Below are 14,258 nucleotides of genomic sequence, written 5' to 3'. Positions count from 1 at the left end.
AGGTTAGAGAGAGAACGTCAGAACACCAGACAGATCAGGATGTCTGAGTATGAGTGAAAGAAAGAGCCAGAACCTGAACTGAACTACAGAGCCAGGACAGAATTGGGGAGGACACACAGCAAGTAGTGTCATAGTTAGCTACGCTGAACATGTTCAGTATAATCAGAGTCATCCACTCTGAATGATGCCAGTTGTAAATTAAACAATCTACTGTTGGCTGCTGCATCTGAAAGGCCTCTTCAGTTCAAATGGCAGGTGGGAAATCCTCAAAGGTTTCACTGCTTTCTGCACTTCATACAGTAACCAAATGTGAGAACAATGTTTCATCTTCAGGTTCCATGAGGTGGTCCAGGTGTCTGTGCTAATGTCCTGAACAAACAGTCTCTGGAGCTTGAAAAAAAGGGCGACTGGACTTCTTTTTGTTTCTTGAAGACTTTTCATCTCTCATCCAAAAGGTTTCTTCAGTTCTCAAACCAAACGGTGGAGAGACCCAGGTATTTAAACCCCAGTGGGTGTAGTCCCCTGGAGGTGGTTTCCCCTGCTTTACAGTGCTGTCCTGAGCTCCCTCCCCAGGCGTCTCAACTCCCATTCACTCCTTTGTTCCAGTGACCTCAATCGGTCACATAAACAATGGAGCAAAGTCCCAAATTGGTTTCACCTGAAACCTTTGATTAAAATGACCCACACCTCTTTGCACACCTTGGTGCATTTGATTATGCACATGAACAATAGAGGGTCACAACCACCTCCAGGGGACCATGCCCACAGGGGTTTAAATACCTGGATCTCTCCACCTTTGGTTTGAGAACTGAAGAAACCTTTGGGATGAGAGGAGGAACATCTTCAAGAAGCAAAAAGAAGTCCAGTCGCCCTTTTTTCAAGCTCCAGAGACGACTATGACCTGCATGACTGAGAACCTACACAGACATATGCTGAACAAACACTGATTCAGTGATGATACAGATTTTACATGAGCCATTTTATTAGAGCTGAAGAAACCTTTTGAATGCATTTTAGTACAACACTATTTAAAAACAGGGATACTATGTAAACCTAAATAAAATCATAAATATGTAAATAATTTAAAGGCTACATTTAGCTGAAAGAAGAAAAATACCAAATGGTAAAGTCTCCAGACTTTTAATAGTAAGTAGAAGTATCTACATTTGTCACAGTAACTAGAAGTTACCATTGCACATTTTGTTTCACCAAATGTTTTCAGTGTGGTGCTGGATTGCACGCAAGCATATGGTTTGGTATTGCCTTAGTGACATAAACAATGCCTTTCCTGAACCCAGCAAGCACATGCAGGCCCACAGTGGGTAGTTGTGGGTGCTTTGCCCTGCCTAAACAGCTCCACAGCAGTTTTGCCATTTTGAGCCCTTATACGGGTTTTCTGTGGGCAAGCCAACAGTGGGCTTTGTCCAGAAAAAACCTATATGATGCTTGCGTAGGCTAGCCCACATGGAGGCCATAGCAATTTTACCCATACAAAACCCAAATCAGGGCCCCAAAAGGCAAAACTGCTGTGGGCCCTTTGTGGGCACACCCACTTGGGGTCAGTGTAGGTTTGCCCTACCCACACAGCCCCACAGTTCATCCTCACCTACCCACTTTGGACCTGTATGGGCATGTTTGCTGGCACATGATTTATAATAAGAAAACACCATACAGGGAAATGTGACTGCTTTGGAGAAGATGAAAAGAATGAAACCATAGAACATGTTTTATTACAATGTCAGAAATATGTGGCTGAGAGAAGGCGACTGATTCAAAACCTCAGTAAAATGGAACTCAACCTTATTGATATACTACAAACTCAAAAGGAGAAGGTTATCAGGCCATATTCTTATTTGATAGGATTTTATTTATTTTTTAGCAAGTGTCTTCATAGTGTAGTGGGGGTTGTGTCAGAAAGGAAACTTAGTGTAAAAATCTGCTAAATCATATCTGCTTGTGAAAAAGGGAGCAGCTGATTTCACAGTAGTACTGGGACCCACAGTGGGCTGCCCATTGTGGGCCATGTGGGTCTGATCACAGTGGCCACACACAGTCCTCAAGCGTGCATTTTCATGAACTTCATTGTGGCAGGCAGGTTTTAGAACCTCAGTGCAGGACTCAAGATAGGACTTAAACATCAGCTTTATTGCTGGAAAACACAGGACAGATTGAGCTGGACAAGAGCCAACAGATCAAACTAAGAAACTCATTTTAACAGACAGACGGGAGAGCACACAGCAGGCGGGGAGCCATAGACAACAACCACAACAACCACAACACACAATGCAACAGAGATCTATGAAAAAATGCAGACAATCAGGGAAATGGGACACACCAGGAACACAGCCGATCAGAATCTAACTAACAAGACAAGGAAGCAAAACTGAATACAAGCAGACAAGACTAAGGCTAACACAGTTAAACAGGAAATGGCTAAACATGGCAGAACCTACACAGAACCTAGGGATGCAGGCACACTGAGGAAATACAATAATGCAGGGAGAGACATAACTGGACCTGGGATTAAATACAAATGAACAATAACCCAGAACAGTGTGGATAATCAAAACGGAGAAGGTCTGGGAATCAAAATACCAAACAGAAAATCAAACTGTAGAGCATGATCCCAGACACAGCACATAAACAGAGCCAGAGTTCAAAAGTCCAACCCTAGAAAACACTGGGTCCTAGACCCAGGACCACAACACGCATGTTTGCTGTCAACATCTGAATGGCTGCATGTGGTCCTCCAACTGCACAACAAACCTGACCCCTTAGCCAAAAGCCACTAGACAAAAGGAAAACATTCTTAAAGAAACATGGGATCTTCATCTAGTGCATAGCAGCACATCTAGCAAGGAATTGTGAAGAGGACATCACCTGTACACATGCTAGCCTGGCACCATGGATCTGCACAATGGTCCATCAACTAAACACCCCCTGCACCAGAGCGCAGTCGGGAAGAGAACAGGAGACTGCTATTTTCACAGCATGCACTGAGGTCTGCAGAAAGGACGCCTGAGGGTGCTCTTGTTTGAAAAGTGTCCTCAGCCAGTCACCCTGACCATGCAGAAGGCAACAGAAGACAGATAGGTATATGGCTTGGCGATAGAACCGATTGATGGCAGTGTTACACTCATTGTTACAGTGATTGAATGTAACAAGATTCTAAACAACTGTTCAGAACTACCAACACCAGAAGTAGCATTAAACCACAAGCATCTGAAGCCTCTTGCAAAATAAGTGTATTTCCAAGCATGACTTGCATCCTTCTATTCTGCCCTTACTAGTCAGAGACATGATGAGTGGCCCTTCTACCTTTCCAAGGTCAATGACCACGCCTTCCTGATAACCCTGTGCAGCCAACTTGAAAGCCTCATATCTCTACAGCCATCTTTCAAGAGGAAGCTTGAAATGATAGAACAGTTTGTCCTGTTCATGGAAAGGACCTTTCAGAGTGGGCATGCTCAAGAGGTTCAGACACTGAAACCCAAAGAGTACTTACCTTGTTTTGGGGTGTACCCAGCACAATCGTTATCTCTGATGCAAGTGCGCCTGACTGGGCCAGACCTCAACAAAAGGCCTTGGCTCTTACTGCTGACAACCTACCAACGCAGTGCGGCTCTGGGCTATGCAGGGACTTTGACTAAGACTGTTTCACTTACTGTGTTCAGGATGAGAGAAAGTCATTCACTCGACGAGGAGTTGTCGACAGTGAAAAGCCTGTATGATCCTCTTGGATTTGTCTGTCCTGTGACAATTCAAGGAAAGTTGCTTTGAGAACTCACCTCAGACTATTCAGACTGGTATGGTCCACTGCCAGCAGAGAAAGTAAAAGTACTGGACAGCTGGAGAAATTCTCTTCAGCAGGTAAAAAATCCCCAGGCTATACTTAAATGTGTCACCATCATCAGCTGACCATCATGAAAATACGATAAGATTCCCTGGACCAGCATTCTTCTCACAACACTGTCACTCAAACATCGTGGGTCTCAGATCTTCAACCACTTTTTATGCTGGGGTTCTCTTATAAGGGCTGTTGGTACTCTGACTCACATCATTCAGAGCTTCAAAAAAGGACAAGACATTAAGAAGTGTAGGAGATGGTATCAGCGTAGCATTCCCTGAACAGTGGAAGCTGTCAATCAGAGTAGGGCAGTCCTTATTAGGACAGTTCAATGTGAGGCTTCTGCAAAAGAGTTAGAGCACCTTATGCCCAATGTCTCCTGTTAACCAAGATGAGGAAGCATGGTGATGTGCATAGATGCAGTGGCCACTTTAGGTCTAGAGAAAAGTTTCTATCATTTCCATTTGGAGCATCCTGAATGTCATATGTTACGGTATGACCGAGAGACAACATTAAAGTGCAACATTGAGAAGACTGAAAGATTCCACATTTCTTGTTATGAAAGAGGAGCTGTACAGCTTTGGGCTGCTGTCGTGATCTCCTGGCTCATCCAAAGGAGCTGTCTGGGGTAGGATGGACAGGAAGGTGGTGTGCACAGAGATGTAAGTGAGGAAAGAGAGCTGACATTCAAGCAACGCTAAAAGCCAGCCTGAACAGACTGACCATCCCGTTGCTTTTACTCACCAATGTTCGTTCCTGACACAGTAATCCAGCTGGATGGGCTGTCTTCTGTACAGGCAGGAACACAGAGAGCTCCGGTGAGCCCTGACGTGGAGGGCTTTGTGTGTACATCAATAATGTGTGGTGCAGTAACAGTGAAACTGTTGCAACTCACTGTTCACAACTGGTGGACTATCTGCTTGTGAAATACTGGCCCTTCTACTAGCCATGGGAATCCACAGCCAGTCTGGTGGTGGATACGTCAATTTCTCCCAATGCTAACACTCAGGATGCCCAGTGGCAGCTCTACAGTGCCATCAGTGAGCTAAAGACTGTGCATACACAACATTTTATTGTAGTTGATGAGATTTCAATCATGCAAACTTACAATCTGTTCTGCCCACATTGCACCAATATGTCCACTTTTGGTGTACAATGCAGCCCCTTGCCCCCACCTTGGGGGCACAAATCATATTTCTGTTGTGCTTTTTTCAGCATACAGAATGGTACTGAAATGCAGTAAGATTATATGAAAGCAGGTCAGAGTCTGGCCAGAGGCTGCAAATGCAGTACTTCAGGACTGTGCTGTAAGCACTGACTGGAGCATAAGACAGGAGATGTGCCAGGATTCTGTTAATCAGCTTCTCTTCAGCCTTTAACACAATCGTCCCACAGCAGCTAATGGTGCAGCTCTCTCTGCCTGGCTTGAACACCTTACACTATAAGTGGATTTTAGCTGATCAGAAAGTCAACAGACAGTATGTGCTGGCATTAAGTCATCGTACACAATCAAACTGAGCATGGGGTCCATTTTGCTCAGACATGACTCTACTGCCAAATTTGGCACAAACTGCCTCATCAAGTTTGCTGATGATACAACGGTAGTGGGACTCATTAATAATGGAGAGTGTTACGGCCCCGGCCATAGGTCTGTTGTTCCTGTGTTTGTTGCTTTTGTTTCTTTAAGGGGCGGGGAGTACCGGCAGAATCCCTTCTCGTGATTGGCTGCCACCGGAGGCTTGGCTTACAACATGGCGACTGTTGGTTGGACCCTAACATTAGCTGACGGCTTAAAAGGCAGTCCATGAAAGCTACTTGAGGGGCAGCAGCTGAGCATGACGGTCCCAGCCTCCGTCTTCAAAACCTGTGGTTTCCCCTATGTGTAAATACTTTCTTTTGATTTGTGAAGCAGAAGGGGTGAGCTGCCATTTTCTTTGCACGGTTTTCTCCTGTTGTGGTGCTAGGGAGTTAGGGTTAGTGATTGTCTTCTGTTTTGTTTTTGTAGGGTTTAGGTAGCACTTTCTTGGGGAACAAGGTGTTTTGTTTGTTATTTTGGCCTTGGCTCGCCCCGGAGCCCAAACTTCTGTTCATTTTCTAGTTTTTGATTCCCTGTTTGGCATCCTTTTACCCAATGCCTGGGTACAAGGTGGCAAATAAACTGGCTTGACTTTATTTATTTATTTAGCATTTTTGGCCACAGCGGCTTTTATGGGCAGTGGAGAGAGACAGGAAATGGGGGGAAGGATACAGGGGAAGACACGCGGGCAAATTGGCGACGGGCAGCGTGGCATATGTATGTGGTCGCCGGCTTCACCACTAAGCCACCCAGGCGCCCCTGGCTTGACTTTATATATAGAGTTTGTGTTTGTAGTTTTGGGGGCTGGGGCAGGGACACCCATCCACCCCTCATGTTGCGCTCCTTACCCCTAGACTGGGGCGTAACATGAGAAATATAGAGGGTTGAAATGATCTCACTTCTGAGATGAAGTATCAAAGATGATAAAGAGAAAAACAGTCAACCCTAAAGTTTTTTTTTGTTTTGTTTTGTTATATTTGTGAATTTGACTGCCATTTAAGCATTTTTGTGAGTTACGTGCAGTTTCATGTATTATGTGCCATTCCACAGCAGGACGCTAGAGGGCACTAATCGCGCTCGTGGTATGGAGTGGCTTTGGGGCACAGAGGAAGAATAAATCCTCCTGTTATGAAGCTATGATAGCTCAACGTGTGTGCCTTTTGCTATTCTTTACCACAGGTCAGTAAAAACACATGGTGGACGGGTGCTAATCAGCCAAGAACTGTGGGAGTCACATCCCTCTGATTAACAGAGCTAGCAACCAAAGCGACTGACTCCAGTTATTCACTGATTGCGACTCTACACGACCTACAGTGGGAGATGCAGCAGCAGCTTCATCAGCTGACCAGTGCTGCCAACAGAGACTTGCTCCGTCAACTTGCAGTTTCGTGCCAAGAAGAAGAGGCTGATGATTTTCCTGGTGATGACGCCACTGAGGTGGAGCTCTTTGAGTTCATCACTGACTTCTTGAGAAGCAAACGTGTGAAGAATCTCGAGGATCAGGGGATGCCTTGTTTGCTGGTGTTTCGTGACCTCATTGATGAACTGCAAGCAGCCCAGGTAACCTTTGAACAAAACCAAGCGTCTGATGAAGAGGATGCTGCTTTGGCATCAGAGACTCAACCACCTGTAGTAGCAGCAGTAGTGAGTAAGAAAGTATCAAAATCAGTAGTTGCTGATCCAGTGACTGGTTTAATAAATCTGACTGATGTGGCTGCATTTTTACCACATAGAGACTTTAAGATACATTGTGGTCACATCTCAGATTGGGATTCTGATTTGAGTTTTAACAGTATGTGTAAGCAAACTGACGAAGGGCTGGCTGAGGGTTTCTCAGAGGCTGAAATTTTAAGGACCGTGCTTAAGATAATTAAGCCTGGTACCTTAAAAGACATGCTTATGACCAAAGACAGCCTGACCCTGGCTGAGCTAAAGCGTTTCCTCAAAGCACACCTTAGGGATAAAAGCAGTACTGAATTATTCCAGGAATTGAGTAACGCAAAACAACATGACAAAGAGAGCCCACGACAGTTTATGTACAGACTGATGGGGGTGAAACAACGTATAATGTTTGCTTCTAAACAAAGTACAGACTTTCAATATGACAGCAAAATGTTCATACATCAGACGAGACCTTCAACCCCATATTTCAGACATGGGTGTGACTGATGACTTTATTCTCGAACTGATTACAAGGTCACTGAGAGAAGCCACAGAGAGGAAAATCAGGTTGGGCCAGGCCTATAAGCAAAAGTCAATCAATGTCAACACCGCCCAGCAGGATAGTGATGGACAAAATGCAGGCTACTACTGCAGCCGAGGTGCAAGCTAACCGCACTGCTATACAGGAGCTGACTGCACAGGTGTCATCTTTGGCCAGGAGTTTAGAGAAAGCTCTCACACCTGTAGTGAATGTGGCAACAGCAAACACTTATCTGCCTCTGCCACATCCAAAAACAGCCAGCCAAGCTGGAAGTTAAAGGGAAATGTCGCCAATATACATCCTGAAGAAATGACACTTCCTCACACTGTTTGCGGTGTGGAAAAGAGGGACACAGAGCTATTGGCTGCCTACAGAAGTGTAATCTGTCGGGAAACCAGGTGAGGTCACTGGGGGGGGGGGACCACCAGTGACCATAGAGAATGCAGAGTCCCCCATTACAGAGAAGCTGCACCCCAAAGAGAAAATCCCATTGTCTCCCAAGTCCACCAAACCACATCGGGTGTCCAGAAGGGAACGTGTTGCCCAGCTGATTGGTGGTAGGTGCATGGTAACGTGCTACTTGGATGGGGTCAAACTTCAGATGCTATTGGACAGTGGGGCCCAGGTAAGCATAGTGGATAAGTCTTGGGTGCAGAAAGCTTTGCCCAATGTACCAATTCAACCACTGGAAAGCTTACTGCAAGACCACCCACTCAAAGTCACTGAGTCTAATAGGACAGAGGTACCTTTCAATGGGTGGATAGAAGTCCTTCTTGAAATCACAAGTAACAAACATGGCTCAGTTGCTCTGCATGTCCCGATGCTAGTGAGCCAAGCAGGCGTGAGTAGGTGTTACTAGGTTTCAATGTGATCCAAGAGATTATTGCAGGGAACAGTGATCAGACTGCTAAGGCCAATTTAGTGGATCTATTGTCAGAGGCTTTAAAAATTAAGAAGAATAGTGTTGAAACTCTTGTCACTGTTGTTCACACCAGTGTTAATTTTGACAGCAAATTTTGATTTAGTTTTAGTCACAGTCTTTTGACGAAAATGTAATTTAGTTTTAGTCATAATTTAGTCATTGAATAGTTTTAGTTTTAGTCAACAAATTATGGTAAGAATATAGTCGACTAAATCTACAGTCGATTTAGTCGACTAAAATATAAAGGGTGTAAAATGTAAATGCTTTTTCTTCAGTTCCCTTGAATTAGTCATTAGTACGTGAGGACACAGGGCTGTGTCTCTGACAGGCTGGTCTGCAGTACGGGGGCCCCACAGGGAACTGTGCTGGCACCGTTCCTCTTCACCCTCTACACTGCAGACTTCTCCATCAACTCCCCACGCTGCCATCTGCAGAAGTTCTCTGACGACTCTGCCATAGTTGGCCTCATCACAGGTGAGGATGACTCAGAGTACAGACAGTGGACTCAGGACTTTGTGGACTGGTGCCAGCGGAACCACCTCCTGATCAACGCCGCTAAAACCAAGGAGCTGGTGGTGGATTTCCGCAGGCGCAGACCCACCACACGGACACCGGTGAACATCCAGGGAGTGGACATTGAGATAGTGGACTCTTATAAGTACCTGGGTGTTCACCTAAACAATAAACTGGACTGGACTCATAACACTGATGCGCTCTACAGGAAGGGTCAGAGCAGACTCTACCTGCTGAGAAGGCTGAGGTCTTTTGGAGTGCAGGGGACACTCCTGAAGACCTTCTATGACTCTGTGGTGGCATCAGCCATCTTCTATGCAGCAGTATGTTGGAGCAGCAGCTTGTCTACAGCTGAGAGGAAGAAGATAGACAAGCTCATCAGGAAAGCCAGCTCTGTCCTAGGATGTCCTCTCGACTCAGTGCAGGTGGTGGGAGACAGAAGGACTCTGACCAAAATAACATCACTGATGGACAAGGTCTCCCACCCCATGCATGAAACTGTTGCTGAGCTGGAGAGCTCCTTCAGTGACAGACTGCTGCATCCTAAATGCACAAAGGAGCGTTACCGTAGATCCTTCCTCCCAGCAGCTGTAAGACTTTATAATCATCACTGCTCCCAACAAAAACCACAATAACCTACACAATGTAGGATAATATATAATATACTGTAAATAGTCCGGCCTGTTAAGGTTCAACACACAGGCACATCATGTACATTGTATATAGTGTTATTATTAGTAGTATTAAGGTTAATCTTGTTTGTTGATTTTATATATATTTATATTCTTTTCTTAATAGTGTGAATTATTATATTTTTACTTATATTTATAATAACTGCGGCTGCTGTTACACCCAAATTTCCCCTCTGTGGGACAATAAAGGCTGTTTCTTCTTCTTCTTCTTCTTAGTCATTGTACACACTTACACAAAATTAAACATTTAATAAAAGTTATGGAATATTATTAATAATATTAACATTAGTGTTTCACCTGCTTCCCACACACCTGATCATTAACACCACCTTACTGAGATAATACGAGCGTTTTACAGCAGGACGCTCTGAAAGGTACAGGGCAGTGTTCAGGACTAAGATTATAAAGGCTAATCCACCGCGGTGTGGAGATTTTCTCTGAACACAAACTGGGAAAAACACTTTACCCTGCATGACATTAAAATGCTGACCTTTGCATGGAGATCTGGGTGACTGGTTTGCAGATGTCGTTTAAGATTTTTCGTCTTTTTGCCCGAGATAGTCGCCCCACATGGTTTACACATCGTTTTATTTGTCACAACGTCAAAGGACAAATGTGTCCATACATCGGCTCTTCTCTTTCTCCCTGCTGACATTGATTACATAACTTAGTTCTATCGGAAGGAACGACCAATCACAGACTAGTTTGTCCGTCAGGGGTTTAGAGCACATTTACGCTACTGTGCGTTTGATTGGATGTTTTCCTAACTCGTCCCGCCCTTTCACAAATTAAATAAGTTCTGATTGGATTTCATCCCTGCCAAGCATTTTCGTCTCATTTTCATTCGTTGACGAAAGTGTCAATTAATTTCGTTTTCGGTTTTATCATTTAAGGTAGTTTTTACTTAGTTATCGTCTCGTTATCGTCATGAAAAAAAGGGTCGTCAACGAAAACTATGACGAAAATATTTTGTCAACGAAATTAACACTGGTTTACACAATGCCACACCAGGAAGAGTCAGGACAGTGAGAATGGGAAAGAAAGGACTCCCCATCCACAGCAGCCAGGTCTGTGAGGTGAGATGTCGAATTAGAGCTTTTCCTGGAGGTGGAGTCATGTTGTTTGAGCCAGATATAGAGTGTAGCTTGCCAGATGGGTTGGAGTTGTTTCCTGCTGTTGTTGACGTGCCGGCTGTTGCCTCTAAAATAGTAAGAATCCCAATCCAGAATTCCACAAAGCACGATATTTTCTTACCTCCAAAACCAGTCTTGGGATTCATCGAGGAAATTGTTGAAAGTACACCTGTGAACATTCATCCAGTTACCCAGAAGTCAACAGAGCCACTCAGTGATCCTCAACTCTGCACTACTTAAGTAAGTTCAAACTGTGATGGATGGGGTGAGGGAAAAGAAAATCACAGGATGGCCCAGGGTGAAGAAAAATGGCACCCTGATGTCAGTTTAGACCATCTGTCTGAGTCTGACCAAAACAGGGTACGGCAATTACTTTATGAGGAATCAGACGTGTTTGCTCGTGATGAAGGAAACACTGGATGCATCCCTGGCTTACAACTAAGAATCAACACAACCGACAATAATCCAGTCCAGAAAAGTTAAAATTCCATCCTGCGGCCACTGTGTAAAGAGGTAAAGTAAACCTCTTAAACAGGGGGTGGATCAGAAAATCTGTGTCGGCCTGTTCCTCACCAGTAGTGTGTGTGCGGAAAAAGGACAACAGTCTGCGCCTTTGTGTTGACTTCCAAGTGCTCAACCATAAGACCATCCCAGACCGCCATCCGCTACCAAGGATCCAGGATCTGTTGGACAGCCTGGGGGGCAATTCATGGTTCTCCATCCTGGATCAAGGGAGTGCGTACCATTAAGGTTTTGTGAGTGAGGAGTCGAGACATTTAACAGCTTTTAGCACCCCGTGGGAACTCTACGAATGGATGCGAATACCCTTTGGATTGACTAATGCCTCAGCCGCCTTTCAGAGGTGCATGGAGGGAGTGGTATTAAGCTTCGTCCTGCCAAGTGTGAACTCTTCAAGAGACAGATTCAATGTTACTGTGTTACTGTCTTTTATACACTCCTGATCAAAATCTTAAGACCAGTTAAAAAATTGCAAGAATTTGCATTTTGTACTATTGGATCTTAAGAAGGTTCTAATTAGAGCTTCACAATGCTAAAAGAAGAAATCAGCACAAGAGACAAAAACCTTTGAGCAGTGAATTTATTGAAAACTGCATTTACACTCAAACATGATTTTTTCAGCTGATCAAAATTTTAAGACCATAGCTCAAAAAACCCTGAAAACCCCCTCAAAACAGAAATCAAAGTGTCAAAAAAAGGACTCAGTAATGAGCAGCTCCACCATTCTTGTTGATCACTTCAAACAATCGTTTTGAAGTGTTGAAGATGGCTTCATGAAGGACATCCACTGTCTGGAACTGATGTCCATTTTTGTAAACTTCCCTTGCCATCCATCCCCAAATGTTCTTAATCGGATTAGATCAGGGGAACATGCAGGATGGTCCAAAAGAGTGATGATGTTCTCCTGGAAGAAGTCCTTTGTCAGGCGTGCATTGTGAACAGCAGCATTGTCCTGTTGAAAAACCCAGTCATTACCACACAGACGAGGGTCCTCAGTCATGAGGGACGCCCGCTGCAACATCTCCACATAGCCAGCTGCTGTTTGATGCCCCTGCACAACCTGGAGCTCCATTGTTCCACTGAAGGAAAACGCATCCCAAACCATGATGCCCCCCCCACTGTGCCGTGTAGAAAACATCTCAGGTGGGATCTTCTTGTCATGCCAGTAACGTTGGAAGCCATCAGGACCATCAAGGTTACATTTTTTCTCATCAGAGAAGACAACTTTCTTCCACCTTTCAGTGTCCCATGTTTGCTGCACCCTTGCAAAGTCCAAACGGGCAGTTTTGTGGCGTTGAAGAAGACGTGGCCTTTGAAGACGTTTTTGTTTCTAAAGCCCTTCCCTCACAGATGCTGTCTGATGGTTATTGGGCTGCAGTCAGCGCCAGTAATGGCCTTAATTTGGGTAGAGGATCGTCCCGTGTCTTGACGGACAGCCAATCGGATCCTGCGGCTCAGCGCAGGTGAAATATTTTTGGGTCTACCACTTGACTTTTTTGTTCCATAACCCTCAGGATCATTTAAAAAATGCAAAATGACTGTCTTACTGCATCCAACCTCAGCAGCGATGGCACGTTGTGAGAGGCCTTGGTTATGCAGCTCAACAATTCTACCACATTCAAAGTCAGTGAGCTTTTTTGCTTTTGCCATCAGGAGGTCTGGACAGTGTAAAGACTTGACAGAAAATGACATGGAATCCAAATTTTTGCACAGATTTTGGCTTTTAAAGGCTGTGGTCTTAAACTTTTGATCAGCTGGAAATATCATGTTTGAGTGTAAATGTAGTTTTCAAAAAATTCACTGCTCTAAAGGTTTTGTCTCTTACGCCGATTTCTTCTTTTAGCATTGTGAAGTTCTACTTAGAACCTTTTTAAGATCCAGCAGTGCAAATAATGCAATAATGCAAATTCTTGCAATTTTTTAACTGGTCTTAAGATTTTGATCATGTAGTTTAAAAGGACTGAGTTAAGAACAACAGTATGAGTGTGTTTGTGTTTATCTTTACAATGAATGAGTTAATTTTTGTACATTGTGATTATAATCTGTTGATGGACTCAAAGACTCTACTGAATAGTTTTAAGAAGTGGTGGAAATGTTTTGTGATTCATAATGTCTTGACTCAGGAGCACTATGACCATGTTTTGTAAAAGAGACTACAGTGAAAGGCCATTGGTTTTTATATTCAGTTTAGTAATACTTGAGGTATGTTTATAGATTTTCTTGTGAAAAATAAACTTTCCTGTTATGAAGCTATGATAGCTCAACGTGTGTGCCTTTTGCCATTCTTTACTACAGCACCACACGTTGTTACAGGGAGCCAGTTGCCCCTCAGACGACAAACCTAGGGAGGCAACAGAAACAACTTTCAGAGCAGAGGTGGAACAGTTAGTGAGCTGGTGTAGTGGCAACAACCTGCCCCTTAATGTCAGCAATAAGAGTTAATTGTGGGCTTTAGAACAAAGGCTGAGCATCACCCACTGCACATCAGTGGCTCCCGTGAGGAGAGGGTCAGCTGCACAAAATTCTTAGGCGTTTACATCACTGAGGATCTTTCCTGGCCTCTCAACACCACACACCTGGTCAAGAAGGCTCAGCAGAGGATGCATGTCCTTTGAGACACTATTGTGAGCATCCTGTTTAGCTGCATCACATTTCGGTATGGTAGCAGTGGTGAGGATGGCTGAGAAGGTCATTGGGGTTTACTCCCTTATTGCAGACCATTTTCATTCATTTTCCAAAACATTTGTTTCATATCCTTGACTATTTTATATTTTTAACTCAGTTATTGGTTGCACTTGATGACTTCAGCACTGTCTTTGTATTGTATTGTGTTATCTTTGTTGTGCGTGGTCC

The 14,258-nt window shown here is 44.2% G+C and overlaps 1 protein-coding gene across 4 annotated transcripts in view; it reads right to left on the bottom strand.

Moving 5' to 3' along the window:
• The window catches only part of LOC115782920 (myelin transcription factor 1-like), a 51,303-nt gene that overhangs the window by 13,693 nt on the left and 23,352 nt on the right, over positions 1–14,258 (bottom strand). The window lies entirely within an intron of this gene.

The sequence above is a fragment of the Archocentrus centrarchus genome, chromosome 7 (genome assembly GCF_007364275.1).
Source record: "Archocentrus centrarchus isolate MPI-CPG fArcCen1 chromosome 7, fArcCen1, whole genome shotgun sequence".
NCBI lineage: Eukaryota > Metazoa > Chordata > Actinopteri > Cichliformes > Cichlidae > Archocentrus > Archocentrus centrarchus.
This window is presented reverse-complemented; position numbering and strand designations above follow the sequence as displayed.